We start from the raw sequence: 6,205 nt of genomic DNA on the forward strand, positions 1-6,205 counted from the left end.
AGATTGCAGGTTATGAGGCATGGGGGGGGGGGGGGTATTCTGACTATACAATATCTTGCATCTCTTCTGCATTTACAGATCAGTGTAGATGAAGGAGATGAGACAGGTAATGAAAGGAAGCACTGTAAAAAATTATTCTGGGGTTAATTGAAATTGTAAAAAAAATACAAGTTCTTTCAATGATTTGTTGATTTCATTTTACCCAGACCATTTTCTGTTTTAATAAGTGATTTAAGTGATTTAATTTACAATATTTGTAAAATATTTCTCTCTACTTAATAAGGTTATTGCAACAAGTTGCCACGTGGCTCTCCTTTTATAGGATTGTGGGTAATTCAACATTTTTGGACTATGATTATTTGAATAAAGAACCTATATTTCTATACTAGTATTAAGCAGCTTGTTGTGCTAAGAGATGTAACGGATCATGATAAACAGATATCAACCGTCAGGCAAATTCATGTTCATTGACGACACCACCGAAATAGATTAAACAATGGTAAATATTAAATGTTTGTGAAACACTAGTATTTTGGGTTTACCAAATATGTGTTACATCAACTCATATTTAATCCTATTATCAGTAAATCCAACACATTTTTATGGCTATTATTAATTCCCTGTATATACTTTATTTGTGTCAATTCAAACACATTATTATTTTTGTTTTACTTAAAAACATAGGACATTACATCTACTCAATATTAATGTGTGTACATTTGTTGCCTAAAGTTTTATTAAGTAGATTCAGCAGAATGTTAACAGTCCCAGGCCGGTGCAGATTAGGGAAGGATGCTACAGCAGAGTATCGAGACATAATATCAGTCCTGGGCCGGTGCAGATTAGGGAAGGATGCTACAGCAGAGTATCGAGACATAATATCAGTCCCGGGCCGGTGCAGATTAGGGAAGGATGCTACAGCAGAGTATCGAGACATAATATCATTCCTGGGCCAGTGCAGATGAAGGAGAGGGAGGAGAAGCGAACATAGAGTAATTGGTGTCAACTCAGGGTCAACGAGAGGCCAAAGATCAGACTGTGTCTACTGCCCCCCTCTAGTGGTTAGTCTGGAAACAACCTGGATAGAGGAAGGAGAGAACAGCCTGGGTGGAGGAGGAGTGGACAGCCTGGGTGGACAGGAGAGAACAGCCTGGGTGGACAGGAGAGAACAGCCTGGGTTGACAGGAGAGAACAGCCTGGGTGGACAGGAGAGAACAGCCTGGGTAGAAGAGAAGAGAACAGCCTGGGTGGACAGGAGAGAGCAGCCTGGGTAGAAGAGAAGAGAACAGCCTGGGTGGACAGGAGAGAACAGCCTGGGTAGAAGAGAAGAGAACAGCCTGGGTGGACAGGAGAGAGCAGCCTGGGTAGAAGAGAAGAGAACAGCCTGGGTGGACAGGAGAGAGCAGCCTGGGTAGAAGAGAAGAGAACAGCCTGGGTTGACAGGAGAGAACAGCCTGGGTAGAGGATAAGAGAACAGCCTGGGTGGAGGAGAAGAGAACAGCCTGGGTGGACAGGAGAGAAACAGCCTGGGTGGACAGGAGAGAACAACCTGGGTAGAGGAGAATAGAACAGCCTGGGTGGAGGAGAAGAGAACAGCCTGGGTAGAGTATGAGAGCACAGCCTGCGTGGACAGTAAAGAACCGCCTGGGTAGAGGACAAGAGAACAGCCTGGGTAGAGGAGGAGAAAACAGCCTGGGTAGAGGAGGAGAGAACAGCCTGGGTGGGGGAGAGCAGCCTGGGTAGAGGAGGAGAGAACAGCCTGGGTAGAGGAGGAGAGAACAGCCTGGGTAGAGGAGGAGAGAACAGCCTGGGTAGAGGAGGAGAGAACAGCCTGGGTAGAGGAGGAGAGAACAGCCTGGGTAGAGGAGGAGAGAACAGCCTGGGTAGAGGAGGAGAGAACAGCCTCGGTAGAGGACAAGAAAACAGCCTGGGCGGACAAGAGAGAGCAGTCTGGCTAGAGGAGGAAAGAACAGCCTGGGTGGACAGGAGTGAACAGCCTGGTGGACAAGAGTGAACAGCCTGGTGGACAGGAGTGAACAGCCTGGTGGACAGGAGTGAACAGCCTGGTAGACAGGATTGAACAGCCTGGTGGACAGGAGTGAACAGCCTGGTGGACAGGAGTGAACAGCCTGGTGGACAAGAGAGAACAGCCTGGTGGACAGGAGTGAACAGCCTGGTGGACAAGAGTGAACAGCCTGGTGGACAGGAGTGAACAGCCTGGTGGACAGGAGTGAACAGCCTGGTAGACAGGATTGAACAGCCTGGTGGACAGGAGTGAACAGCCTGGTGGACAGGAGTGAACAGCCTGGTGGACAAGAGAGAACAGCCTGGTGGACAGGAGTGAACAGCCTGGTGGACAAGAGAGAACAGCCTGGTGGACAGGAGTGAACAGCCTGGTAGACAAGAGAGAACAGCCTGGTGGACAGGAGTGAACAGCCTGGTGGACAAGTGTGAACAGCCTGGTGGACAGGAGTGAACAGCCTGGTAGACAAGAGAGAACAGCCTGGTAGACAAGAGAGAACAGCCTGGTAGACAAGAGAGAACAGCCTGGTGGACAGGAGTGAACAGCCTGGTGGACAAGAGAGAACAGCCTGGTGGACAGGAGTGAACAGCCTGGTAGACAAGAGAGAACAGCCTGGTGGACAGGAGTGAACAGCCTGGTAGACAAGAGAGAACAGCCTGGTAGACAAGAGAGAACAGCCTGGTAGACAAGAGAGAACAGCCTGGTGGACAGGAGTGAACAGCCTGGTGGACAAGAGAGAACAGCCTGGTGGACAGGAGTGAACAGCCTGGTAGACAAGAGAGAACAGCCTGGTAGACAAGAGAGAACAGCCTGGTGGACAGGAGTGAACAGCCTGGTAGACAAGAGAGAACAGCCTGGTAGACAAGAGAGAACAGTCTGGTGGACAGGAGTGAACAGCCTGGTGGACAAGAGAGAACAGCCTGGTGGACAGGAGTGAACAGCCTGGTGGACAAGAGAGAACAGCCTGGTGGACAGGAGTGAACAGCCTGGTAGACAAGAGAGAACAGCCTGGTAGACAAGAGAGAACAGCCTGGTAGACAAGAGAGAACAGTCTGGTGGACAGGAGTGAACAGCCTGGTGGACAAGAGAGAACAGCCTGGTAGACAAGAGAGAACAGCCTGGTGGACAAGAGAGAACAGCCTGGTGGACAGGAGTGAACAGCCTGGTAGACAAGAGAGAACAGCCTGGTGGACAGGAGTGAACAGCCAGGTAGACAAGAGAGAACAGCCAGGTGGACAGGAGTGAACAGTCTGGTGGACAGGAGTGAACAGCCAGGTAGACAAGAGAGAACAGCCTGGTGGACAGGAGTGAACAGTCTGGTGGACAGGAGTGAACAGCCTGGTAGACAAGAGAGAACAGCCTGGTAGACAAGAGAGAACAGCCTGGTGGACAGGAGAGAACAGCCAGGTGGACAGGAGTGAACAGTCTGGTGGACAGGAGAGAACAGCCAGGTAATGGGTTTAAAGTGTTAGGGGAAAAAACTAAATTGTCACCACACTGCTTTAGTTTAGATGTTTGTGAATAGAATGAGTTCATACAGAAATAAGGACTATATGACTGATTATGTGATATAAGATTTCACTTATTCTTTTTCCATGCATCAGCATTTAGGAAGCCAGCAAAAAAACACTATCCAAACCTGAGAACCGCAACGGAAAGAACCCAGTGGCTGTCTCACTGTCAATTGAAGAAAAAACGCTGGTGGAACTTAAGTATGATACATCCAACTGGATTGTTTTGGCCTGCTTGTAATATCATAATCCACAGTCTTAAATTTCAATGCCACAATTCATAATTAAACGATTCAATCAAAACATACATGTTCAACTATTAAAAGGAAACCGTATCCCTCTTCTGAAAGAAGGCGTTGTGGAAGCAGCCAAGGAATTCACAGTGTGTGTGGTTGTGTGTGTGTGTGTGTGTGTGGTGTGTGTGTGTGTGTGTGTGTGTGTGTGTGTGTGTGTGTGTGTGTGTCTGTGTGTGTGTGTCTGTGTGTGACGGGAACTATTGTATAGTCACCAAGATGTTAGTTACTGTTACTAATCTAATTTCTGCACTCAGATGTCAAACTGTATTTGACAGGAAAGTTCATCGTTGTTATCGAATATATCCACATGGGCCCAGTCTGGTCTTGGTTCAAAGGTCAACTTCCCAGTCCATAACCTATGTCTGGTAGTAAGTCTGTAATACAAGTATACAATGTAACCAGCCTGTCTCTCCCACTTTGAATTACAAAGGGGAGAAAAATAAGGTCATAGTTCGTTTTTTCGTTTCAGTACAACTTTCACAAGCATGTGGTACATTTTCAACTTTTAGTACAAAATTTAAAACAGATCATGAAAAGGGCATTTTCAATTGACTAAGTAAAACAAACAAAATGTTTCACCAAACTCAACTAGAAATACATGTTCCACATTGCAATACGTGTTCATATGAAGTTGCGGACTTTCATAATGTGTTACGTTCCCCAGTTTCTGTGTTGTTGTGGGTTTGTGTATGTGTGTGTGTGTGTGTGTGTGTGTGTATTTCAGGAAATGGCTGCCTGGATTCCAAAGCAGCTGATTGGTCGGCCCATCACTAATTGAAGCTCTGAACCCGCCCTCTCGTCAGGGGATACAGCTGTCTGCAATTACCGACTCCTTCTGCAGCTTGAAAAGCCAGTGTTCGTTCCTGTGTTAGGAGAGAGAGCTTCTTTGTATGTTCTGTGTTGGTCTGGTAAATTTGTTGAAAGTGTTTTGTAGCCGCTCCTGTAGAGGTATGTGTATACAATAGTACCTAGTGTTTTTGGTTTATTTAAATTGTTCACTAAGTTTGAATTATAGTGTTTCATTTGTTCTCAGAGGGGAAGGAGAAGGCACCTTGGGAGTGTTTAGTCAAGAGGCCTGTGGGCATACATATACCGTAGTATTTAATCTGTGTATGCACACTAGGTAAAACCTAAGTATTTTGGTTAGTGTGCCAGGTGGTGCTAAGAATAGGTAATCAGTGGGTAGGCAGGTAAGGTAGGAGAGGGTGAACTTTAACTTTGCTTTGGTTCTGTCCAGCCCCTTTTTCCCCACCTTGCTATTACTTAATCCGACTGCGCTCAATTGATCGCTTAAATGTTTGAATGTATAGATTTGACATGTAAACTGGTTTATCTAATACAGATCTTGATGTCTGTAAAGTAGACAAAGTAATATATGTACAACTATGATTAAAAAAATATGGATATTGAGAAGATCAGAAATGTACTGTATAACTAACCATATCCAAGTTTATTGGTCGCGTACACAGATTAGCAGATGTTACTGTGGGTACAGCGATATGCTTGTGTTTCTGGCTCCTACAGTGCAGTAATAAAATATTGACACAATACCAATATGCGTCCAAAACAAGAAAGAAATGTATCCCTTATACCAGGGCTCTCTAACCCTGTTCCTGGAGAGAAACCTACAGAAGGGTACTTGCTTCAACCCCAGTTGTAACTAACCTGATTCAGCTTATCAACCAGCTACCTATTCAAATCAGGTGTGCTAGATAAAGGTTCAATAAAAAAATGTTTAACTAGGCAAGTCAGTTAAGAGCAACTTATTTACAATGATGGCCTACCAGGGAACAGTGGGTTAACTGCCTTGTTCAGGGGCAGAACAGATTTTTACCTGTCTGCTTGGGAATTCAATTCAGCATCCTTCGTTTAATGGCTGAACGCTCTAACCCCTAGGCTACCTGCTGACCTGAGCTGATAAGGGTTGGAGTAAAAACTAACAGAACGGTAGCTCACGAGGAACAGGGTTGGAGTTAAAACCTACAGAATGGTAGCTCACGAGGAACAGGGTTGGAGTATAAACCAACAGAACGGTAGCTTACCAGGAACAGGGTTGGAGTGCATGTAAAATGAAGTTGCTGGGGTATTTTGATGGGTAGTGCAAGTGTCTTGCCTAATGTGAAAACGGTGTAATTTACAGTACTTTAGCATACTACGTTCAAGAGCAATTTAAAAAATATATCTTCCATGTTTTGCTATTGGATTAACTGGTTACTATAACTACATTGAAGATGATCATTGTTGTGTTTTGGTGACTAAACCAATGTACTCATTATATTTCACAGTAAATGTATATTTTGGATGAATGGTTGTATGGTGAAAGATGTGTACAAACAAAACGAATGCACAGTGAACGGTTCTGAATGTAAGACTGG

The sequence above is a fragment of the Salmo salar genome, chromosome 18 (assembly GCF_965601325.2).
Source record: "Salmo salar chromosome 18, fSalSal1, whole genome shotgun sequence".
NCBI lineage: Eukaryota > Metazoa > Chordata > Actinopteri > Salmoniformes > Salmonidae > Salmo > Salmo salar.